This window comes from Kogia breviceps, chromosome 3 (assembly GCF_026419965.1).
Source record: "Kogia breviceps isolate mKogBre1 chromosome 3, mKogBre1 haplotype 1, whole genome shotgun sequence".
In the NCBI taxonomy this organism is placed as follows: domain Eukaryota; kingdom Metazoa; phylum Chordata; class Mammalia; order Artiodactyla; family Physeteridae; genus Kogia; species Kogia breviceps.
This window is the reverse complement of record NC_081312.1, coordinates 51,356,266-51,384,018: the sequence shown is the minus strand read 5'-3', so window position 1 is coordinate 51,384,018 and position 27,753 is coordinate 51,356,266.

Below are 27,753 nucleotides of genomic sequence, written 5' to 3'. Positions count from 1 at the left end.
AGCTGTGTGGCTGCCAGGGTCTTGGTGCTCCAACCAGGTGGTGGCCCTGAGCCTCCAAGGTGGGAGAGCCAAGTCCAGGATGCTGGACCACCAGACACTTCCCAGCACCACGTAATATTAAGCAGCAAGAGCTCTCCCAGGGATTTCTGTCTCAATGCTAAGACCCAGCTCCATCCAATGGCCAGCAAGCTCCAATGCTTGACGCCCTATGCCAAATAACTAGCAAGATAGGAAAACAACCCCACCCATTAGCAAACAGGCTACCTAAAGTCATACTAACTTCACAGACACCCCAAAACACACCACTGGACATGGCCATGCTCACCAGAAAGACAAGATCCAGCCACACCCATCAGAACACAGGCACCAGTCCTCCTCACGAGGAAGCCTACACAAGCCACTGAACAAACCTCACCCACTGTGGGCAGACACCAGAAATAAAAAGAACTACGAACCCGCAGCCTGCAAAAAGGAGACCCCAAACACAATAAGTTAAACAAAATGAGAAGACAGAGAAAAATGCAGCAGATGAAGGAGCAAGGTAAAAAACCACCAGACCAAACAAATGAAGAGGAAATAGACAGTCTACCTGAAAAAGAATTCAGAGTAATGATACTAAAGATGATCAAAAATCTCAGAAATAGAATGGAGAAAATACAAGAAACGTTTAACATGGACCTAGAAGAACTAAAGAGCAAATAAACAATGATGACCAAGACAATAGATGAAATTTAAAATTCTCTAGAAGGAATCAATAGCAGAATGACTGAGGCAGAAGAACAGATAAGTGACCTGATAAACAAAAAAGAATGAAAAGAATTGAGGACATTCTCAGAGATTTCTGGGACAACATTAAACACACCAACATTCAAATTATAGGGGTCCCAGAAGAAGAGGAGAAAAAGAAATGATCTGAGAAAATATTTAAAGAGATTACTGTTGAAAACTTCCCTAGCATGGAAAAGGAAACAATCAGTCAACTCCAAGAAGAACAGATTCCCATACAGGATAAACCAAAGGAGAAACATACCAATACACACATTAATCAAACTGGCAAAAATTAAACACAATGAAAAATTATTGAAAGCAGCAAGGGAAAAATGACAAATAACATACAAGGGAACTCCCATAAGGTTAACAGCTGATTTCTCAGCAGAAAACCTGCAAGCCAGAAGGGAGTGGCAGGACATACTTAAAGTAATGAAAGGGAAAAACCTACAACCAAGATTACTCTACCCGGCAAGCATCTCATTCAGATTCAATGGAGAAATCAAAAGCTTTACAGACAAGCAAAAGCTAAGAGAATTCAGCACCACCAAACCAGCTCTACATCAATGATAAAGGAACTTCTCTAAGTGGGAAACACAAGAGAAGAAAAGGACCTACCAAAACAAACCCAAAACAATTAAGAAAATGGTCATAGGAACATACATATCGATAATTACCTTAAACGTGAATGGATTAAATGGTCCAACCAAAAGACACAGGCTTGCTGAATGGATAGAAAAACAAGACCCATACATATGCTGTCTACAAGACACCCACTTCAGACGTAGGGACACATACAGACTGAAAGTGAGGGGATGGAAAAAGATATTCCATGCAAATGGATATCAAAAGAAAGTTGGAGCAGCTATACTCATATCAGATAAATTAAACTTTAAAATAAAGAATGTTAAAAGAGACAAGGAAGGAAACTACATAATGATCAAGGGATCAATCCAAGAAGAAGATATAACAATTATAAATATACATGCACTCAACATAGGAGCACCTCAATAGGCAACTACTAACAGCTATAAAAGAGGAAATTCACAGTAACGTAATAATAGTGGGGGACTTTAACACCTCAATTATACAAATGGACAGATCATCCAAAATGAAAATAAATAAGGAAACAGAAGCTTTACATTACACAATAGACCATATAGATTTAATTGATACTTATAGGACATTCCATCCAAAAACAGCAGATTACACTTTCTTCTCAAGTGCACAGGGTACATTCTCCAGGATAGATCACATCTTGGGCCACAAATCAAACCTCAGTAAATTTAAGAAAATTGAAATCATATCAAGCACCTTTTCTGACCACAACGCTATGAGATTAGAAATGAATTACAGAGAAAAATACGTAAAAAACACAAACACATGGAGGCTAAATAATACTTTACTAAATAACCAAGAGATCACTGAAGAAATCAGAGAGGAAATCAAGAAATACCTATAGACAAATGACAATGAAAACTTGACAATCCAAAACCTATGGGATGCAGCAAAAGCAGTTCTAAGAGAGAAGTTTATAGCTATACAAGCCTACCTCAAGAAACAAGAAAAATCTCAAGTAAACAATCTAACTTTACACCTAAAGGAACTAGAGAAAGAAGAACAAACAAAACCCAAAGTTAGCAGAAGGAAAGAAATATTAAAGATCAGAGCAGGAATAAATGAAATGGAAACAAAGAAAACAATAGCAAAGTTCAATAAAACTAAAAGCTGGTTATTTGAGAAGATAAACAAAATTGATAAACTATTAGCCAGACTCATCAAGAAAGAGGGAGAGGACTCAAATCAATAAAATTAGAAAGGAAAAAGGAGAAGTTACAACAGATACTGCAGAAATACAAAGCATCCTAAGAGACTACTACAAACAACTCTATGCCAATAAAATGGACAACCTGGAAGAAATGGACAAATTCTTAGAAAGGTAAAACCTTCCAAGACTGAACCAGGAAGAAACAGAAAATATGAACAGACCAATCACAAGCACTGAAATTGAAACTGTGATTAAAATTCTTCCAACAAACAAAACCCCAGGACCAGATGGCTTCACAGGTGAATTCTATCAAACATTTAGAAAAGAGAAAACACCTATCCTTCTCCAACTCTTCCAAAATGCAACAGAGGAACACTCCCAAACTCATCCTATGAGGCCACCATCACCCTGATACCAAAACCATACAAAGATACTACAAAAAAAGGAAATTACAGACCAATATCACTGATGAATATAGATGCAAAAATCCTCAACAAAATACTAGCAAACACAATCCAACAACACATTAAAAGGATCATACACCATGATCAAGTGGGATTTATCCCAGAGATGCAAGGATTCTTCAATATACACAAAATCAATGTGATACACCATATTAACAAATTGAAGAATAAAAACCATAGGATCATCTCGATAGATGCAGAAAAAGCTTTTGACAAAATTCAACACACATTTATGATAAAAACTCTCCAGAAAGTGGGCATAGAGGGAACCTACCTCAACATAATAAAGGCCATATATGACAAACCCACAGCAAAAATCATTCTCAATGGTGAAAAACTGAAAGCATGTCCCCTAAGATCAGGAACAAGACAAGGATGTCCACTCTCACCACTGTTATTCAACACCGTTTTGGAAGTCCTAGCCATGGCAATCAGAGAAGACAAGGAAATAAAAGGAATAGAAATTGGAAAAGAAGAAGTAAAACTGTCACTGTTTGTAGATCACATGATACCATACATAAAGAATCCTAAAAACGAGACCAGAAAACTACTAGAGCTAGTGAATGTATTTGGTAAAGTTGCAGGATACAAAATTAATGCACAGAAGTCTCTTGCATTCCTATACATTAATGATGAAAAATCTGAAAGAGAAATTATGGAAACACTCCCATTTACCACTGCAACAAAAAGAATAAAATACTTAGGAATAAACCTACCTAGGGAGACAAAAGACCTGTATGCAGAAAACTATAAGACACTGATGAAAGAAATTACAGATTATACCAACAGATGGAGAGATATACCATGTTCTTGGACTGGAAAATCAATATTGTGAAAATGACTATACTACCCAAAGCAATCTATAGATTCAATGACATCCCTATCAAATTACCAACAGCATTTTTTATGGAACTAGAACCAAAACTCTTAAAATTTGTATGGAGACACAAAAGACCCCAAACAGCCAAAGCAGACTTGAGGGGGAATAAAAAGGAGTTGGAGGAATCAGACTCCCTGACTTCAGAGTATACTACAAAGCTACAGTAATCAAGACAATATGGTACTGGCACAAAAACAGAAACATAGATCAATGGAACAAGATAGAAAGCCCAGAGATAAACCCAGGCACCTATGGTCAACTAATCTATGACAAAGGAGGCAAAGATATACAATGGAGAAAAGACAGTCTCTTCAGTAAGTGGTGCTGGGGAAAATGGACAGTTACATGTAAAAGAATGAAATAAGAACACTCCCTAACACCATACACAAAAATAAACTCAAAATGGATTAAAGACCTAAATATAAGACCAGACACTATAAAACTCTTAGAAGAAAACAAAGGAAGAACACTCTTTGACATAAATCACAGCAAGATCTTTTCTGATCCTCCTCCTAGAGTAATGGAAATAAAAATAAAAATAAAATGGGACCTAATGAAACTTCAAAGCTTTTGCACAGCAAAGGAAACCATAAAGAGAGGAAAAGACAACCCTCAGAATGGGAGAAAATATTTGCAAACAAATCAATGGACAAAGGATTAATCTCCAAACTACATAAACAGCTCATGCAGTTCAATATTAAAGAAACAAACAACCCAAAATGGGCAGAAGACCTAAATAGACATTTCTCCAAAGAAGACATACAGATGGCCAAGAAGCACATGAAAAGCTTCTCAACATCACTAATTATTAGAGAAATGCAAATCAAAACTACAATGAGGTATCACCTCACACCAGTTAGAATGGGCATCATCAGAAAATCTACAAGCAACAAATGCTGGAGAGGGTGTGAAGAAAAGGGGACCCTCTTGTGCTGTTGGTGAAAATGTAAACTGATACAGCCACTATGGAGAACAGTATGGAGGTTCCTTAAAATCTTAAAATAGAATTACCATATGATCCAGCAATCCCACTACTGGGCATATACCCAGGGAAAACCACAATTCAAAAAGTCACATGCACCCAAGTGTTCATTGCAGCACTATTTACAATAGCCAGGTCATGGAAGCAACCTAAATGCCCATTGACAGACAAATGGATAAAGAAGATGTGGTACATATATACAATGGAATATTACTCAGCCATAAAAAGGAACGAAACTGAGTCATGTGTTGTGACGTGGATGCACCCAGAGACTGTCATACAGAGTGAAGTAAGTCAGAAAGAGAAAACCAAATACCGTATGCTAACCCATATATATGGAATCTAAAAAAAAATGGTTGTGAAGAATCTAGGGGCAGGACAGGAAGAAAGACACAGATGTAGAGAATACACTTGAGGACATGGGGAGGGGAAAGGGTAAGCTGGGACGAAGTGAGAGAGTGGCATGGACATATATACACTACCAAATGTAAAATCGCTAGTGGGAAGCAGCCGCATAGCACAGGGAGATCAGCTCTGTGCTTTGTGACCACCTAGAGGGGTGGGATAGGGAAGGTGGGAGGGAGGGAGAAGCAAGAGGGAAGACATATGGGGATATATGTATACATATAGCTGATTCACTTTTTTACACAGCAGAAACTAACACAACATTGTAAAGCAATTATACTCCAATAAAGTTGTAAAAAGATAAAATAAAATAAAAAGAGAGCAGAGATGGGCTTCTCTGGTGGCGCAGTGGTTGAGAGTCCGCCTGCCGATGCAGGGGATACGGGTTCGTGCCCTGGTCCGGGAAGATCCCACATGCCGCGGAGCAGCTGGGCCCGTGAGCCATGGCCACTGAGCCTGAGCATCTGGAGCCTGTGCTCCGCAATGGAAGAGGCCACAACAGTGAGAGGCCCGCGCACCGCAAAAAAAAAAAAAAAGAGAGAGAACAGAAATAAAAATAGAGAAGATCAATAAAACTAAGAACTGGGTTTTTTTTTTTAAGTGAAGCAAAACAGACAAACTTTAGCAAGATTAAGAAAAAGAGGATTCAAATAAAATCACTAATGAAAGATGAGACATTATAACTGATACCACAGAAAAACAAAGAATCATTAAAAAGTACTAGGGACAATTATATGCCAATAAATTGAATAACCTAGAAAAAATGGTTAAGTTCCTTGAAACCAACAACCTACCAAGGCTGAATCATGAAGAAATAGAAGTTATGAACATACCAGCAATGAGTAAGAAGTTTGAATCATTAATCAAGAAGCTCCCAACAAGGGAAAGCCCTGGACCAGATGGTTTCACTGGTGAGTTCTAGCAAATATTTAAGGAAGAATTAATGTCAATCCTTCTAACACTCTTCCAAAATATAGAAAAGAAAGGAACACTCTCAAACTCATTTAAGAGGCCAGGATTACCCTGTTACCAAAGCCAGACAAGGACACTATAAAAAATGAAGGAAAAAAAAAAAAGAAATAGACTCACAGATGTGGAGAACAAACTAGTGTTTACCAGTGAGGGAAGGGGCAGTATAGGGATGGGGGAGTGGTAGGTACAAATTATTTGGTGTAAGATAGGCTTGTACAATACGGGGAATATAGCCAATATTTTGTAATAACTGTAAATGGAAAGCAATCTTTAAAAATTGTATGGGGGGGGCTTCCCTGGTGGCGCAGTGGTTGAGAGTCCGCCTGCCAATGCAGGGGACACAGGTTCATGCCCCGGTCCTGGAGGATCCCACATGCCACGGAGTGGCTAGGCCCGTGAGCCATGGCCGCTGGGCCTGCACATCCGGAGCCTGTGCTCCGCAACGGGAGAGGCCACAAGAGTGAGAGGCCCGCACATTGCCCCCCCCAAAAAAAATTGTATAAAAAAATTAAAACTTACAAATTACAGAAAAGACAGCTTAGGAAGAATGCTCTAAGGCTTACTACTACAATTTTAGAAAAAACAAAAACAAAAAAATGAAAACTACAGGACAATATCCCTGATGAATATAGATGCAAAAATTCTCTACCAAATACTATAGCACAGTAAATTCGATTCAACAGCACATTAAAAGTATTATACATGATCGAATGGGATTTATCCCAGGGATGCAAGGATAGTTCAATGTACACAAATCAGTAAATGTGATACAGCACGTTAACAGAACATAAAAATCATATGATCATCTCAGAAAATGAACTTGACAAAATTTAACATGCTTTTGTGATAAAAATTTTCAACAACTTGGGTATAGAAGGAACATACCTCAACATTATAAAGGTATGACATATATGACAAGCCCACAGCTAACATCATACTCAATGGTAAATGGTTGAAAATTTTTCCTCTAAGATAAGGAACAAGACAAAGGTGCCCATCCCTACCACTCCTATTCAATACAGCATGGAAATCCTAGTCAGAACATTAGCTAAGTAAAGAAATAAAAAGGCATACAAATTGGAAAGGAAGAGGTAAAATGATCTCCATATACAGATAATATGATCTTACACACTTGACACTTGAACAACATGGGTTTGAATTACATGGGTCCACTTATATATGGATTTTTTTTCAATAAATATGTACAACAGTATTACACAATCTATGGTTGGTTGAATCCAAGGATGCAGAAACAGATTCGAAGGACCAACTGTAAAGTTATATGTGTATTTTCAACCACACAGGAGGTTGGTGCCCCTAATCCCCACATTATTCAAGAGACAAATATATGTAGAAAATCATAAAGGCTTCACCAAGAAAACTGTTAAAACTAATAAACAAATTCAGTACATTTGCAGGATATAAAGTCAACAAAGAAAAATCAGTTATGTTTTATACACTAACAAAGTATCTGAAAAAAATTTGGGAATAAATGTAACTAAGGTGCTGAAAGATCTGTACACTGAAAACTATAACACATTAATGAAAGAAGTCAAAGAAGACACAAATAATGGAAAGATATCCCATGTTCATGGATAGAGAATTAAAATTGTTAAAATGTCCATACTACCCAAAGCACTGAATCTATAGGTTCAGTGCAATCCCTATCAAAATTCCAATGACAGTTTTCACAGAAATAAAAAAAATAATCCTAAAATTCATACAGAACACAAAAGACCCCAAATAGACGATACAATCTTGAGAAATAACAGAGCTAGAAGCATCGTGCTCCTGATTTCAAACTATATTAAAACCTAGATTAATCAAAACACTATGGTACTAGCATAAAAATAGACACATAGACAAATGGAATAAAGTCAAAAGCCCAGAAATGAGATCATGTATAGACAGTCAACTAATATTTGACAAAGGAGCCAAGAATATTTAAAGGGAAAAGATAGTCTCTTCAATAAATGGTATTGGGAAAACTGGATAATCACATGCAAAAGGATAAAACTGGACTCTCCTATCTTACACAATATACAAAAATTAACTACAAATGGATTAAAGACTTAAACATAAGACCTGAAACCTTAAAACTCCTGGAAGATAACATAGCGAAAATTTCCTTGGCTTTGCTCTTGGCAATCATTTTTTGGATATGACATGGAAAGCACAAACAATAAAAGCAAAAACCAGTAGGGTTACATCAAACTTCTGCACAGCACAGGAAACAATCAACAGAATGAAAAGTCAATCTGTGGAGTAGGAGAAATATTTGCAAAGCACATATCAGATGAGGGGTTAATTTCCAAACTACATAAGGAACTCATATAACTCAATAGCAGAAAACTAAATCTGATTTTTAAATGGACAGAGGAACTGAACAGAGATTTTTCCAAAGAGGACATTCAAATGGCCAACAGGTACATGAAAAGGTGCTCAACATAATTAATCATCAAGGAAATGCAAATCAAAACCAAAATGAGATATCAATTCACACTTGTTAGAATGGCTATCATCCAAAAAGCAAGAGGTAACAAGTACCGGTGAGAGTGTGGAGATAAGGGAAGTTTGGACACTGTTGGTGGGAATGTAAATTGCTGTAGGCACTATGGAAAACAGTATGGAGGTTCCCCCCAAAAATTAAAAATAGAACTACCATATGATCCAGCTGTGTTGAAGAGATATCTGCATTCCCATGTTCATGCAGCATTATTTACAATAGCCAAAACATGGAAGCATCCTAAGTGTCCATCAACAGATGAATGGATAAAGAAAATGTGATATGTACATAGATAATTAGTCACCCTTTAAAAAGAAGGAAATCCTGCCATTTTAAACAACATGGAAGGAATATGAGGGCGTTATGCTAAAGGAATTAGCCAGACAGAGAAAATATCTGCATTCCCATGTTCATGCAGCATTATTTACAATAGCCAAAACATGGAAGCATCCTAAGTGTCCATCAACAGATGAATGGATAAAGAAAATGTGATATGTACATAGATAATTAGTCACCCTTTAAAAAGAAGGAAATCCTGCCATTTTAAACAACATGGAAGGAATATGAGGGCGTTATGCTAAAGGAATTAGCCAGACAGAGAAAAAAAATACAATATGATCACTTTTATGTGGTATCTAAAAAAGCCAAACTCATATGAACAGAGAATAGAATGGTGGTTGCCAGGGGCTTTGCTGTGGAGGAAATGGAGAGATGCTAGTCAAAGGATACAAACTACCAACTATAAGATGAATAAGTCTGAGGACCTAATTTAGAGCATGGTAACTATAGCTAACAATATGGTATGATATACTTGAATGGTGCTAAGAGAGTAGATCTAAACTGTTCTCCCCATACCCCCCCCAAAAATGGTGATTATCTGAGTTGATGTGTTAACTAATTTTAACATGGTAATCATTTTGCAGTATACACATACATCAAATCATCACATTGTACATCTTAAACTTAATGTTAAATGTCAATTATATCTCAGACTGAGGGGTGGGTTAATTAATACAAATAATAATAAATGACACAATTTAATTATACTTAAATTTTACAAAGCATTTCTAATGTGATCCTCATGCTGGCTGTGTAAGTTAAATAAGCAAATATATCATTATCCCTACTGTATAGATTAGAAAACTGAAACACACATAAACTAGATGATTTTCTTTAGTTAATGCAACTAATAAGTAGTAGAAGGAGGACCTGAATCAAGGACTTGTGACTCTCAAAATCACATCATACAAGTCATGGTGAATTCTTTGGTAAAGACATGTACCTAGCTTATTAATTCAGATTTTTTAAATCACAATTTCCTAAAGCAAGACATATTTTCCAAACTTCAAGTGATAGTACAGAGGACGGAACACGTACTGGGAGAGAAAAATACATTTAAGAAAACAAATAACATAGACACCCTACCATACATCCTGAATGCTACGAAAATTCATGTATCCTTGCATAGTATTAAATATTTTCCAGAGTACATGAATCTTTAAAATGTTTCGTGGTTTAAAATATGCTTCAGTTAGAGAAAAAACTATTAGTCTTGATACATTTCTGCTATAATACATATAAAATTATATTGGTATTCACACGGTCTGTAGAGAGTACCTTCACTGGGAAATCAATGAAATACCATCAACCTTTTAGTGAAAAGTGGTTGATAGAGACAAGTAAAGCAAATTTTGAACCTTTGGAGAGGGGATGATGGTTTTGAACATCCTTTCAGGTGAACGTGCTTTATTAAAGCACAATTAGATTCTTTAGAAATAAACACTCTATAAAGATATTTCAAAATGTCTCTCAAAGAGTTGAAATTGCATATCACAAGACTCCTTAGCTTTACTCAGCAATCACTCTTTGGAATGAAGGGAAAGCAAATACTTCCAGGGATCTGCTACAAGGGCGCAAGAGATTAAGATAATCAGTCGTTAATATCAGAGTCTTCTACAAAGTTATCCCATAGGATGTTATCTGGGCAGCCACCTCTCATCCACATCTCACTGCTTTTCTGTGAGAACAGAAATACTATCCTGGCCCTTTCCATCCTAACAACACTGCTGCACTCAGTTATGTGTGCAACTGGCAAGCAACATTTTTACCCACGATTTAATTCCACATCTCCAAATTTTAGATGAAAGTCACCAAAACAATAATTACACAGTATTATTTGTAAATTGGCTTGTGTATTTCACATAAAATGGTACTTCATAGTTGTGATGCACCATAAAAGATTACCTGGTCTATCACCAGGGAAATGAGGAAATCTAAACTATCCATATCACCAATTATTTATGTTCATCTTGAGTATTTCCAGGAAGATGTTCTCTAGACCCCTTAACTAAATACTAGTGACAATAGTTACCATTTGTTGACCAGGTAAAAGATGACATGCAAAGTACCAGGCACCAAATTGGGTGTTTTACTTATCATCCCAAGCTTATAATAATCCTGCAAGAACAAATATTCCCTATGTTGCAGATGAGAAAACTGAGGAATAAAAATCCAAGGCCATAGAGAAAGTAAATGACAGATCAGAATTCCAACCAGCACTGTAGTCTTCCAAAGTCTTGCTACCCAATCAGTTTCCCTACATTTACTTCATTCAATAAATACTCAGTCTCTAAGTATCATTTATAAAGTCTCCATATTACTGTGCCCTTGAACTTTTTTAATCTGCCCCTCCTAGAATTCCAAGTTACTTATTCACCAGTTACATTATCTTTCTTCACTTGCTATGCCAAACACTGTGCCTAGATAGAAGAGTTATCTATTCATTCAACAATGTTTCTCTATGTCTACTGTGGGACCATCTCTGTTTGATCAGCAATGTGCCAAATCATTAATTCCATCCAGATTCAGGTGACTTTACCATAAATAAAATTAAGTGGGATTTTGCAATTGCAATTTTAGAAAGGAAAAGAATCATCTAAGTGATTAAATTACATTAAATTTATTCCAGAGTCTCCTTGTTGCAGCCAACCTTCCCAAACACACAGATTTCCCTTCTTCCTTGCTACTCAGGGAAATAATATATGCTCACGTACTTTTCTGGCAGTTTTGCAGTTTTGTTTATAGCTCCTCCCTCCATAACCACAACATATTCCTAAAGTACTGTCTTAATTCTATTCCTCCGATACTTCCCCTTCCCATTGTTGGTAAAATAGAGAAGAGTCTGAATATAAAGGTGGAGTTCTAACTTATATTAATAATTTCTCATAACTACAGAGTTGATAATGATATTAGCCTTTGGACTATATTTGTCAAAGTCCCTTTCCCAGGAATAACAACTCAACTCTTGATCAAAGGTAACCAAAAGTTACATAGTTGGTCTTATGCCATGTAGCTCTTCACTTGTATGAATGGGGACTAATGGGGACAGTAAATGGAAAAGTTGGCACTAAGTATAGAAGACCTTTAATGATCATCTACGGGAGGTGAACTAATTTTTTTCCTACAAGAACGTCTTTTATTAAAAGGAGAGGAATTCTGTCCCACAGCAGGGACAGCTCAGGGGAAGGAATGAGGATGGACCACGTAGGATGCTATTGCAATAATCTCAACAATCAGTGACAAGGGCTGAGCTAAAGTGGTGGGAATGGCAACTCAAAAGAATGGAAAAATTGGAAACATCCTGGAAAATAATCAACAAACTTCCACTCATTCATTCATTCATTCAGCAGATTTTTATTAAGAAATACTACAAACAGGCATTGTGCTAGAAGCTGGAGACACAATGTTGAATTCGGTAGGTATTGTCCCTGATCTCACAAAATTTACTTTCCAGCAAGGGAATAAATAAGTAGACAAGCAAATAAATATGATATTTACAAATTGTGAAGAAAACAAATAATAAAAAACACAAGGGAGGGTGATAAGGTGGCCAGGGCAATGGATAGGTTGTGGAGAGATAGAAAAAGAATGGCATCAAAAATGCCACTGAGTACTCAAGCCTGGATGACTGAACAAATGGAGGCATCATTGACAGAAATAAAGATAAACTGATTTTATGGCCAGCACAACAGAGAGTGATTTAACCTCAGGTGTGTTAAGTTGGAGATACTTAAATTGTGGGAATAACCCACAATTAGAAATGTTGGCCTGGGGCTTCCTTGGTGGCACAGTGGTTAAGAATCCGCCTGCCAATTCAGGGGACATGGGTTCGAGCCCTGGTGTGGGAAGATCCCACATGTCGCGGAGCAACTAATCCCATGCGCCACAACTACTGAGCCCATGTGCCACAACTACTGAAGCCCGCACACCTAGAGCCCGTGCTCCTAAACAAGAAAAGCCACCACAGTGAGAAGCCTGCGCACCACAACGAAGAGTAGCCCCCGCTCGCTGCAACTAGAGAAAGCCCGTGCACAGCAACAAAGCCCCAGCACAGCCAAAAATAAATAAATAATTTTTTTAAAAGAAGAAAAAGAAATGTTGGCCTGAGTTCATAGGAAATCAGGGTATTGGATACAAATCTGGGAGCCGTAGTTGCAAATGTGGCTGTCAAACAACGACTTAAAGACATTAGATTTCTTCACCAAACATTGAAAGTAGAGCTCCATGAATAGGAGCATTAAAGAATGTGCACTCTTGTGGAATAAGAGAAGGGAAGTTAGTGAAAGATGAAGAAGCCACAAGAGGAGGAAGAGAGGGTTAACTGTCACATACTAAGGGAAAGGATATCAAAAATATCAACAATCATAAATTTCCAGAAAGAGTTCAAGAGCAATGAGATAAAATTATTCTGGATTTGATGCTAGAACAATACTGGGGACTACTAAGAGGGCATTTCCAGTAAAATTGTGAGTGAGTTCAGTTCATAGGTAGGAATCAGGGTAACCTGTTCTAGATTTTCTGGAACACTCCCAATTTTAATTTATTCTGTCTCATAATACACCATGTGTTTTGATTTTCCATTTGAAATGTTGGTAACATCGTAGTAAAGAGATAGAAACAATGCAGTTAAAGCTTTCAAGATGGTTGTCAATGAAAGAAAAGTGAGCAGTAAGTACTTATAATTGGAAGGAGAATCAAAAGAAAGTGTTTTAGGAGTGGGAAGTCCTCAACACATTTGTAAGCAGTAGGGAAGTGAGTAACTAGTGAAGCAAGAAAGTAAAGATTTGACTAACAAAAGTGCATTTATTGACAGCACTAAGTTTCAGAGGAAGGCAGAAGAAGTTGAGGTCGATAGCACATATGGATGGTATGTTACTTCTTTTAAATAGCAGTAAGAAAAGAAAAAATATGTAAGGTTATAGATGGGTTAATTAACTAGATGGGTGGGAATACTTTCACAATATAAATGTATATCAAATCATCATATGGTACACTTTAAATATCTTACAATTTTATTTTGTCAATTACACCACAATAAATCTGGCAGGGTAAGAGGAGAAGAGAGAAAGATGGGGACATTTTCAAGAAAAAAGAAAGAAAGTAGGGCTGGCGTAATGAAGCTAGAATAGAAGCTCCATTATAGAATATAAGATCCATAAACTAAAATATAAGCTCCAGGAGGTCAGGATTATTTGATTATTCTGTTTGACTGGCTTTCAATAAATATCAGCAGAATAAATTCTGTGTTCTCAGTCCTACCAGATAAAGGTGGAAGCATCTTCATCTCATAAAGCTAAGGGCTTAGCAGTAGCTTAAAGAGAGGGATTTGGAAAAGTTCTGTAGTATGTGACACTGAGTTAAAATGAGATGGATAAAATAATTGCCGCTCATTCATGGGGGCCCAACTAAGGTTATAGCAACAATCTGCTCTCCACTTCCTCCAACTCTTTATTCAGAAGCCATTTTCTCAGTAAGATCTTCCCTGCACATCTAAAACTGCAACTTCTCCACCCATCTCTACCTCTTATTCCTGCTTCCTGCTTTCAGTACTATGTATAAGTGCTCCTTAGTACTTATTCTCTCTGTTGGGCTATATATTTTACTTTATGGTCTTATTTATTACCCATTTCCCCCCCCACCAGAATGTAAGCAAGGGCAGGGATTTTTGTCTGTTTCTTCACCATTCTCTCTTCAGCGCCTAGCACAAAGCACATTGAATCAATGACTGCCTCTGCATGAGAGAGAGTTATCAAAGTTAAATGACTTTTTCAATAGCACTGAGTTATTTGGGGGGGAAGCAGAAGAAAAAAATAGATGACATATCAATTAGGAGTTTGGGATTAACATATACACACTCCTATATATAAAATAGATAACCAAAAAGGACCTATTTGTTGAGTATAGCACAGGGAACTATACTCAATATTTTGTAATAACCTATAAGGAAAAAGAATCTGAAAACGAATAGATACATATATATGTATAACTGAACCACTGTGCTGTATACCTGAAACTAACACAACATTGTAAATCCACTATACTTCAATTAAAAAATAGGTGATGGAAATGTTCCAGAGTGAATAGTGACAGACATTCAAAGGAAAGAGAGGTTCAGGAATGCTAACTAGTAGAAAGTGGGGTCACTGGGGTTGGTGAGGTGAAACAATGAAGCACAGGGTAATGACCACCATGCCAGCAGGAGCTACAAATACCACCTCACTCTTAAGATGGTCAAGAGGCGGAGAGGGTAGAGAGATCAGGAGTGTCAAGCTACATGACACATGTAAAAAAACAGTGTTGCCCAGCACATAGTTAAGTGATAAGTGTTAGCTGGTGCCATTTTTTATATATTTCTCCCTGCTCTGGTCCAGAGACCAGTCTAAGTTACCTTAGACTGAGGGCTAAGGTAACTTCGTCACTCTTAAGTCCATATCACACTGCTATCTGGTTAGAGGGATGAGCCTACAGATGAGAGGAAAATCCTCATCTCTTCACTAATAAGGAAGTCTCAAGCACGGAATATGCTTGTCTGGAAATCAGGATTTGCCAAGCTTGTCAAGATGGAATTAAGTCACCATCTAGGCTTTGCTGAGCCATACCATACTGGTGTACACACACACACACACACACCCCTTTTCTTGATCACTCATATTTACCCACTACTTTGAAATTATATGACTAAACTTAAATTGGGTTCACACTCTAAAACATGCCTGACACCTGCCAAGAGTGATGGAAGGAGCACTGCTGTGCCCTTTTATACCACAGCTCTGCTGACACATTCAAATAACAGCCAACTCTAACCCCAAGACTGTGTTCAGCCCACTTAGCCTTTCTTCATATCACGTGCGTATAATTGAAACTACGCTCTTTTGCTCCTATAGATTACCTCACGGGTGGCCAGGAGTGGGGGGTTGAGGGGAGTAGAATCATTCTTCCGATTTGAAGATCATTTTAAGTACCAACTAACAACCCATCTCCATGTGACTTGGCTTCAAATATAGTACATATATCATCGTTATTGTCCATTGACTTGTTCGAGTGGATGAATGGGAGAGGCGCCACAGATGAGATAGCTAAGCATCAGCAAAGCTAAATCACTTGCCCAAGGTCACATAACTTGTAAATGGTGAGACCCAGATGACTCTGACCCCAAGGCCAACATCACCGCCCAGTTTTAAGATAGATGACTTCCGTGCTTTCCATTTCTGAATGCCGAGAAGGAGATTGTGGCATAACAAGCTCTCAAAAAGGGACTATACACTTTTCCTTCCAAAATCTAAGAGAAATCCTTTTCCAAATCCATAACAATGTCTACTATCATTCAATACTCTGCATTCACATTTTGAAATAAGTCATATTTGTTAGTTAAAAGAAAACATATTTCTGCAGCAATACTTCCTGGCCAGGAGTTAATTAAATCCCCTTTAGGTAAGAACCATGTTTTCAGCAAATTTTCAAGAAAAAATACTAATTGATTGTGAAGCAGCTTAAATCAGTTTTTGTACATGTTTTCAAGCTGTATGTATGTGATATGAGTCTGAAAAGCTACAATGTGGTTGTTAGAGGTTGTTCTCCCTCCCTCTCTCTCTCTCTCTCTCACACACACACACAGCCATGTTTCTTCATTCCCCAAATATGACAAATCTTAATCTACACAATGGAACCGAACAGAAAAAGGGAAGAAGGGAAGGACAACTTGATGTAGAAACTGCCTTCTGTCCTATCTGAGAATTTTATCATAAATATATAAAACTTGTCGGAGGGAGGGAGATGCAAGAGGGAAGAGAGATGGGAACATATGCACATGTATAACTGATTCACTTTGTTGTAAAGCAGAAACTAACACACCATTGTAAAACAGTTATACTCCAATAAAGATGTTTAAAAAAACAAAACAAAACTTGTCATCACCACTTATTAGTCATTGATAACTTGCAGGATAGGAGGCATTGCAGAATGTTATAAAAATATGGTCTTCTCCAAAAAAAAGAGACCAAAAGGAAAAAAGAAATAAAAATATGTAGGAGTAGGTGTGTACATTTCCATTCATGCATTTTTTTCTTTAATCGCCCAGGTAACAGTTACATGAACTATTTCTGGGTGGCAGATTCCACCCTATAGCAGTTATATGCTGCTGCAGAACAAATTACCTACAAACTTAGGTGCTTGAAACAACAAACATTTATGCTCTCAGTTTTGAGGGTCAGGAATTAGGAAGTGCCTTAGCTGGGTGGTTCTGACTCAAGGTCTCTCATGAAGTTGCAGACAAGGTACCGGCAGGGGCTGCAGGCAGCTGACGGCTTGCCTAGAGCTGGAGGACCCGCTGCTAAGCTCAGGTGTGTGGCCGTTAGTATGACCCTCAGCCCTTTGCTGGCCGTAGGCCAGAGCAACGGTTCCTTGCCACTTGGGCCCCTCCACAGGGCTGCTCATGTATCCTTAGGACACGGCAGGTGGTTTCCCCCAGCGTGAGTAAACAGAGAGTGAGTGTACCAGACAGAAGGAGAACCAAGGAAAAGCCACTGTGTCTTTCATGGCCCAGACTCAGAAGTTACACCCATCGGTTCTAGGCTCAGCAGCCATGACTCACAGGCCTAGCCGCCCCACGGCATGTGGGATCTTCCTGAAACGGGGCATGAACCCGCGTCCCCTGCATCGGCAGGCAGATTCTCAACCACTGCGCCACCAGGGAAGCCCGGCTCCACGTTTTGAAGGGAGGAGTATCAAATAGTTTGTGGGCATCTTTTTAAACAGCCACACCCACTAACACATTTTTCTGCCCCTCCAACAGTTCTTGTTCAGACCCCTACCAATGTGTTGGACTTCCTGAACCAGCACTAACCATAATCATATATACTTATTTCAGTATTTACTATGCATCTGATACCATTCGACACACATAAATAAATGAAGCCAAAAATGTCCCTGCCCTTATAATGCAAGGAGAAAGAATTAAGAGAAAACAGATAAATATATAATGTGGTGGTGTTAAATGCCATGTCAAAAAATAATGATAAAACAGGCTAAGGAGTTAGAAAGTTATGAGCACTTAAACAGCCAAAATAATTCCCAGATACATCCATGGATCATACATTAAGAGGATACACTGCTTCTTGACCTTGAAAATTCAAGTGACCTCAACCTGCAAAAGCCATTATCTTCGTCCTTGACTACGTGTTTTTCCTTTTCTCTAACATTCACACGAGACCCGGCAGCAAGATTTGCTTCTGTGTTCTTTCTCCCAGCTTTGCCAGGACTCTGCTGTCTATGTCAAATCTTAAAAAGTAGCCAGAAAATCTCTTTCAGCTCCTCCTCAAAGGGCCATTCCTTCCTTCTTTCATTGCTGGCTCTCCTCCATGAAAACCTGGCATGTAATGCCTCCCCTTCTGGAGAACCACAGGCTGTACTCGAAATAGTGTCTGCTCTCCACCTGAGGTACATCAATAACAAAGCCCTTTCTACTACCAAGAGTAGTAGAAAGGGCTTTGGTCTATTGGTAGGAGCCATCTTTGCTCTCATTGTCTCACTATCAGTTTATCTATCAAGACCCAGGACCCACCTTCTCTTCACTGGGTCCCCAATGTTTCCACCACACAATCAGGATTCTAACACACCTCTAAACAATGTATAATAAAAACAACAGATAAAGTTCCCAAAGCACTGAATAACTCAAAGGATCTTTATATTATGTAACTCTGAGGTATCATGTTATTACCTATTTCTAGTACTTACCACCATTTGCACTTCTAACAACTCTTGTATTTGGTTAACAATGAGCATAGGAAAGATTCAAATTAGGAGGAGACTAATCACTGGTAATTGAAGATTTTAAATACTGGGCTACAAGTGAAAATTTAAAAGCTGATTTCCTTCAAAGACCAAAATCTCTTGCCTATGCTTCATTTATTGAATTGTTTCTTTTCCCCATTTCATCTGTGCACTAGATGTTTATTTCTATTTAAGAGAATCCAAGTCATGGGATGTTGATGTAGTATATTTAGAAAACCAACTAGATCTCTCTTTTTTCTGCCATATTACTCCAGAAAGAAATACACATCGGCATATCACATAAGCCTTCCTGGTTACCTTCTGTTCGCAGTTGCTCTGCCCATGAGGAATATGAAAATTGGAACTTTCCACCAATGGCAGACAATGTAACTAACTTAGGGTGCTCTAAATTTTCTGAATGGCACTGGGTTGCATGTTGCCATTTTACCTTCATTCCCCTCTTGCCTGAATCTGCCATACTAATGTTTTTACATGAAAAAAGTACTCAGCACACATCGTGTGGTATAAAGAAAAGAGATCGTGTTTCCTAGAGTCTTCATCAATTTTTCTTTTTGGCATTTCTTTCTCTCATTAAGTATATCCTAATCTTATAAGCTGTTGTACTAGACTAGTTATAAAGGCTACTTTGCTTAAAATATTACAGTATCCAGTAGACGATAGAAACAAAACCATAACTATATGCTGACACCATGTGCTAGTTTAAGTACTGACTAGGAGAAATGAAATAATGGAACACCTCTACCCAGAGCTCAGTCACATGCTTTTATTATGGCCCCCCTAACCCCACACACGCATGTGCCCAGTTAGAGAGGAAAATTCAAGGATGGCTCAGTCAGGCACCAATCTTGTAGCAGTAGGTCTTAGTCAGCTCGGGCTGCTAGAACCAATTTCCGCAGACTAGGAGCTTAAAAACAACAAAAATTTATTTCTTTTAATCCTAGAGGCTGGGAAGTCTGAGATCAGGGTGCCAGGGTAGTCAGGTTCTGATGAGAGCTCTCTTCCTGGTTTGCAGATGACTGCCTTCCTGCTATGTCCTCACACGGCGGGAGGGGAGAGACAGGAAGCAAGCCCTCTAATGTCTCTTCTTATAAAGACACTAACGCCATGATAGGGGATCCACACTTAGGACCTAATTACCTCCCAAAGGCCCCATCTCCCAATACCATCACATTGTCAATTAGGGTTTCAACATACAAATTTGGTGGGGATACAAACATTCAATCCATACAGGTACTAAACTATCATTGGAATAAATTGAAAATATTATATCAATTATCTCAAGTTTCCACATGAAATTCCTTACATAATTAATGAAATGGAAATTGGCCTCATTCCTGCCAAAATAGTGACCTCAAATGAGATTTTTTAATAAAATTAATTTAAAAAAAAAATAACACTCCTCATCAGTACCTACTGACCCCTATTGAGTATTTTTGCAGCATATGTACAAGATTCACAGTACAACCACAAGTCCCAGCTGTCCTGATTCCTGACACCTGAGGGTTATTTGGGGTTCATGCTCTCAATCACCTGAAACTGAGGAAACACTAAATGGCATAGTAGTTACTGGAAAAACATCTCTTGCTTTACTATCCAAATTTTAAACGTTTTAATTGTCTTATTTTAAAAGTTACGAAAGAAACCTGGAAGGTGAAAAAATAATTTTAAAAAATACTTTTAAAAAAACACTTGCTAACACTAAATCCAGAGGAAATAAACACTGCTAAACGTTTTCAGTGATGGTAATATTTTGAAAGCCTTTCATGTGCTTTTTCTTCTGCCTTTTTGAGTATGAGACCATCACATCCATCGACATCTGGCTGGGGGGAGGGGGTATAGAGAAGGATTTTTTCACTGAAAGATGCAAAGAGAAAGAATGAAGTAATTTCCAGCATCTAACATGCAAAATATGATTATGCAGCAAGAAATAACCTTGAACATCAGGCATTCATCTAGTGACTATAATCTCCAGGAGAACAGGGGTTTTCTCTGTTTTGTTTACGGCTGCATCCCCTATGAACAGAGCCCAGTAGTAGACTCTCAACAAATAGCACACATTCAACAAATATTTAGTGGCTGAATTAACAAATGAATGAACGAGGGGGTTTATATTTCTATCTCCTCCTTTAACATAGCAGCAACCAAGCCTGGAGTTGCCAGTTCAGGCTGGAATTGCCAAACTCACAGAATTCTCCCATAGAGTAGAAGATACAACTTACTGTAATAATGAAGGCATGTTCTATCAAAGAAAGAATGTGCTACTTGGGGGTGGCGGGGGTGGGGGGGTATCGGAAGGAGGGTTTTACCTTGACCTCCCCAAGGAGACTCTGGAAGAAGAGAAAAGAGGGAGCAAGACAACCGGAAGTGTGTGCCCTGATTTCTGTGCATTGAATGAGTAAGGATAACACTGAAAGCAGAAGAAAATCTGACCCCATTTTCTGTTTCGGACTTCTGAAAAAGATCGTCCTTGCGTGGGTCTCACACCAACCCGAGAAGTTGCCGCCTCAATCTGTCAGGGCGGTTTGGTCAGACAGAGAAAGGTTAAATTTAGCATTTCTGAGCAACTTTACCTGGTTCTCCTGTGGCACAGATGAGACCCAGAAGCAGCTGAAGGATGGCCAAGGAACCTGTCAGAAGGGGCATCATGGTGGGAGGCAACGTGGAGCTGAAGCAAGGGCCGCAGAGCAGAAGGTCAGGTCCCCGCGGAACGAGAGTCAGAATTGACTTCAGAGCCACGGAACTGCTGGTGGGAGGGTCGATCTTCCCAGGTTTATTAGGTTTCTACTGCTGTGTAACTAATTACCACAAATTGAGCAGCTTAAAACAATACACATGCAGGAGTCTAGGCGTGGCTTAACTGGGTCCTCTGCTCAGGGTCTCACCAGGCTACAATCAAGGTGCTGGCAGGCTGCGTTCTCATTGGAAGGCTCAAAGAATCCGCTTCCAACTTTACTCAAGCTGCTGGCGGAATTCAACTCATTGTGGCCGTAAAATAGAGAGCCCTGATTTTTCCTAGCTGTTGGCTTGAGGCCACCCTCAGATCTAGAGACCGCCCACAGTTTCTGCCCATGCTCATCCTCACCTTTTGATACTTATTTCATTGGATCCAGAGGAAAGTCTCCCTGCTTGGGGTCTTTGACCTCCAGGAGGGAGGTCCTTCTATTAAGGGCTTTCACCTGATTAAATCAACCCCCACCCTGACCTCCCAGGATAACCATCCTTTCCAATTACTCAAAATCAGCAGATTTGACCTCAATTATAACTGTAAAATCCCTTCACCTTTACCATATAATGTAACATAGCCATGGGCGTGACATCACATCACCTTCACTACATTTGGTTGGTTAGAAGCAATTCCCAGGTCTCACTCCAAATCAAGAGGAGGGATTACACAAAGACATGAACACTGAAGTTACTGGAGGTCACCCTAGGGTCTGTTTTCCACGCTAGGAGAACTAGGGTAGCACTCCCATTTCCCAGCAGAGGGGAAAGAGCAAGGGTCATGTGGGGCAGACAGTATCCATCCCAGGGACCTCAGAAGCCACAGACACCCCCATCACCACGTGATCACTCCTCACTTTCCTCTCCCCAACACCCAGAAACAACCTCAAAAGGAGACAAGGAGGGAGAAAGGACTCAAAATCTGAGAGTTTAACCATTTTTACCTCTAGAAATGGAGCTTCACCTAAACAAACCGTTTAAATCTTGAGGGCAGACAGAGTAAAATCAGAGTTAACCATTCACTTTTTAACTGTTAAGGGCCAGATTAATTAGAAACAAAATAAAGGGCACATTATTTTTGTCCAGACATCCCAGAGAGATGTGTAATTAGAAATCGTTTGACTTGCTGCACCTATTTTTATGAAGATTTTGTAACTAAACCCATGTAAGATGTCTTAGTCCTTGGTGAATATGGCTAATGCTACCCACTTATAAAGGATGGAACACCATAAAATAAGAACATTTTAAATAAATTTAAATGTTGGGTAGTGTTCAACAAATAATAATCCTTTTATTTTGAACATGAAGAACAAGTTATGTAAATTTTGCTATGAGAAAGTCAGTTTTTGCTACCAGAAAGTCAGGTTTTCCTCATCCCTACTAAATACATGTTGAATAAATAATGCCGTTTATTTTTTTTAATTTTAATATTTTGGCTGCATTGTGTCTCCCTTGCTGTGCACTAGTGAGGGCTACTCTTTGTTGCAGTACACAGGCTTCTCATGGCAGTGGCCTCTCTTATTGCAGAGCACGGGTTCTAGGTGCACAGCCTTCAGTAGTTGCAGCACACAGGCTCAGTAGTTGCAGCTTGAAGGCCCTAGAGCATGCAGGCTTCAGTAGTTGCAGCACGTAGGCTCAATAGTTGCAGCACGCTGGCTCTAGGGCATGTGGGCTTCAGTAGTTGCAGCACGTGGGCTCAGTAGTTGTGGCTCATGGGCTCTAGAGCACAGGCTCAGTAGTTGTGGCACACGGGCTTAGTTGCTCCGCAGCATGTGGGATCTTCCCGGACCAGGGCTCAAACCCATGTCCCCTGCATTGGCAGGCGGATTCTTAACCACTGAGCCCAGGGAAGTCCTTGCCATTTAAATTGTTGTAAAAATATAAGCCAGTCCAGCACATCTATATGTCTCAGACTAGCCATTCACCAACTGCATGTGCATGCAGCTTCCAACAGAAGTGTCTGTCAATTGTTTGTCAGAACTTTGAATACATTTACCACATTAATTACCATTTTAACCATTGATTGTATGCTAGACACTATGTTTAGTGCTTTGTAAAATTTCAGGAAATCATTAAAATACTATGAGAAATATGTAACTATGCCCATTTTACAGATGAGAGAACTGAGGCATTGAATGGTTAAAGTGATTTGCCCAAGGTCACACAAGGAGTAAGTGGTTCTGCAGGATTTTAAGCTCAGATCCATGTGATTCCAAAGACCATGCTTGGAATCCTTGTGCTATACCTGTCAGACTGGGCTACAGGAGCCTATTAAACTCAGAATATAGCTGAATACAATATCATAGTTGTACCTACAGCTTTCAGAAATGGTACAAATTGTATTCCAATGCAGAAACCCTCCTTCCTCTCCCTTCTACAGCCCTGCAGGAAACAAGGGCAGAGTCACTTTCATTTCACCAGGCTTCCTACATCCAGGAAAATAGGAGGATGCCTCCAGCTCCAAGTCTGTGCTGGTTGTTTTTCTCACAAGCTGAATTAGTGACCAACATTTTCAGGGCTCAGAGTGGGTGAGCCTGGGGGTCCACAGCCTCCTGCCACATGTCACTCCTCAGTCTAGGACGGTCCCCTGTCACACTCTTACTTTTCCTCCTCAGGCCCCAGGGATTGGCCCATTTCCTTCCCTTCCACTGCCATTGCTTGTTTCTTCTGACCAAGGTTTTTCTCTTCTCTAACCTCCTATAAAACAGAAGTTGGCCTTGAGTCTTCTGAATTTTAACCTTCTTATCAGAGAAAAAAACAAATCATAAGTTCCCCATTCTTCCTACCCTTCCTATAAGATGTGAAAGCTCACATTTGCATGTAATTTTCAGTGACCAGGCTGAGAGATTCAGGTGAAAAGTAGGTGAATATAACTAGTTGCTATGACAACAGGAAGATATAAAATGGCATAGCAATTCATAGGACAAGCTTTTTAAATTACATAAATTTGAGTTACTTCAAGAAACCATTCAAAACTACACATATGTAGATGACTGGCCAATTGAAAGAATGAAGTATATCACACAAATAAACCACCTTGAATTAAGCAGACAATTAAAGATCTATACACAATTTTAATCCTCAGCAGACTATAAGAGGGAGAATTACTCACAATTCTGGAGCCTCTGTAAAGTTACTTGTCAATCAGACTGATCCAGCTGCATTAATATTCAAAATTCTCATGTCTACCACAGCTCTAAGAATTAAGTCACAACTAGATTACAAGGCCAACAGCGTGAAACAGACTCGTTTGCCTTCACCATTTAACACTGTCGACTCTTGCCTCGCTCTTAAAATGTTCTCTGCCTTGATTTCCTAACACTGCACTCATTTACAGTCTTCCTTGCTCTCAGATTGTTCCTCTCTTTCTCCTTCTGGTTTCCCCAAGGCTTCGTAGAGGGTACCCATCCCTTTGGTGTCTATTAGCTTGTCTTCAATCATACCCCTAATCTGATCTCTCCCAAATATTTGCCTTCGTTCCCAAACCCTCTCCAGAGAGGCAGACCCCACATTCCAATGGCATGAAGAAATCTCCACTTGAATGTACTAATGGCATCTCAAAACTGGCATTCCTCGATTCAAACTTAAAGATTATTTCTTCTATTCCTGGATTCCCTGATGAGGTTAATGGCACCATCTTCCAGAAATTCAGGCAAAGAATCTTTTCAGTCATTGCCTTTCCCTTCTCTCTCATATCCAGGCACTAACCCTTATTAATTCTACCTCTATAACAGCTGTTGGATCTATTTGCTCCAGTACAATCAATACAGACACCACCAAGTCTAGAACTGTCCATTACCTCTCATCTAAACTACAGCCATGGGCTCCCAACTTCTCTCCCTGCTTTCAGGCTTTTCTCACTTCACTGCTGTTCATATAATCCTGATAATAAGAATCACATGAGTGGGTTTCTTAATACAGGTTTCTAGGCCTTGCCCAAGACCTACTGAATCAGAATCTGCAGCAGAGGGGCTTGAGAACTTATATTTTCCTAAGTATCTCCAGAGATTACTCTAATCAGACGAATATAGTTTACTCAGTACTATCAGACTGAATTAATTCATGGCCCTTGACCAAAATTTTCCACGGCTCCCATTGCTGATAAAATCAAGTCCAAATTCCTGGCTTGACATTTAAGGCCCTCCACAATCTAGCCTACAAACATCCTTCCAGTCATCTTCCTCATTATTGCTTCTCACATACTCTGTGCCAAAACCACACTATCTGTCATTCCAGAAATTTTGTCTGCATTTTTCCACCACAGTGTTTTTGTTCACATAGTACCCTTAGCCTGGACTGCCCTATACCCATATCTCTCTGTGTTCAAACCCCATCCATCCTTTAAAGTTCATCTTAGCTTTATTCATGCCCCTTTTTTTGTAGCATCACCACAGCAAATAGATACATCTATTGCTGTGCTGTTATATTCCTATTTTTTGCGTGTATGCCTTCCTCTCCTCTATAAGACGAAGCTCTCTGGGGAACATGACTATGCCATTGTTCATCTTTGTATTTGTGGGGCGAGGCGGTGTTTGTAGTAAGCAGCACATAGCTGCTTCCCACCTCATTATCACTGCCTGAATGCCCTGCTTTTTCTTCCTCTTTACTAGTCAAGTCTTGGGGTCTTTTTTTTTTTTTTTTTTTTTTTTGCGGTACACAGGCCTCTCACTGTTGTGGCCTCTCCCATTGTGGAGCACAGGCTCCGGACGCGCAGGCTCAGCGGCCATGGCTCACGGGCCCAGCCGCTCTGCGGCATGTGGGATCTTCCCGGACCGGGGCACGAACCCATGTCCCCTGCATCGGCAGGCGGACTCTCAACCACTGTGCCACCAGGGAAGCCCTTTAAGACACTGTCTCTCAAATTATAGGCCAACAACTTGCATCAGAATGATATGGGTTGTTTGTTAAAAGGCAGGTTCTGAGGCTACTGCTCTCAGATATGAATTAACAGTCTCTGGAAGAAGATCTGCATTTTGGGCCGGCAGCTCCAGGGATTCTTTTGCACAGGGATGTCGAGAACATGTTTGTTTTTAAACCTGGTTAAAGCCCCACTCCTCCTAGAAAATTCAATCATTTGAGTCCTTACTATGGGCTTGATGCCATGTTGCTGCCTTATGACCTTATTTACTGTTGACTTCTATTTTTATTTTGTAGGCATCAAATAATTATAATCTTTGTGAGTTGTGTATACTAAACAGTACTACAGAGAGAATGTCATATAAAACACATACAGATGAATAGTTTAAAATGTACCCTTGGAATCAACCTGTCTCCAATCACATCTCTGCTCTAGCACTTACTAGGTACAAGACCTTGGGCTAATTACTTAACCCCTCCATGCCTCCACTTTCCTACCTATAAAATGTCATCATGATGCTACCTACATCATAGGGCTGTTCTGAGGATTGCATGGGATAATTCATGGACAGTATAAGCAGAGTACCCCAAGAAATGTTAGTCATTATTACTGCTGCATGGTTATCACAATCCAAAAAGTCTTTTTATTCTACTTGGGCAAATAGGACACAAAATTAAAGACTAACCATAAAGTCTTTTCCATCTGTTTCTCCCATGGTACAGAGCTCTCCCGTATATGGAATAGCGGATAAAAACTATTAGACACAGCAAAAAGGAATCCAAATTTAGAAGGATCCAATACTGAAACATCAGACACAACCCTAATATTCAGGGCCTTATTTCAGGAAACACAGTCTACCCTTTGGCTCTAGAGGCAATTGACATCGAGGCAATTTCTATCTAACCCATGACAAAGGTCAAAAACTGAGTCTATCTCTGTTTAGAGATTTCACTAGCCAATCTTATGTCCCAAGGGGAGCATAGTAACTTCCCGGATTGTGATTTCCATACTAAGGTATTTTGACCGATGTTTTTCAGAGGTTTAGACAGCCTCATCTGAGCATCCAGTTCACTGCTATCTTTCCCTCCCAACACCTCGACCACAGAGAATGTTCAATGAGATATGTTCTCTTCAAGATCCTAATTTCAATTATTTTGGATGTATATACCCAGAAGTGGGGTTGCTGGATCATATGGTAATTCTATTTTTAATTTTTTGAGGAACTCCCGTAATAATTTTCAGAAAGGTTGTACCATTTTACATCCCCACTGACAGTGTACAAGAGTTCCATTTCTCTACAA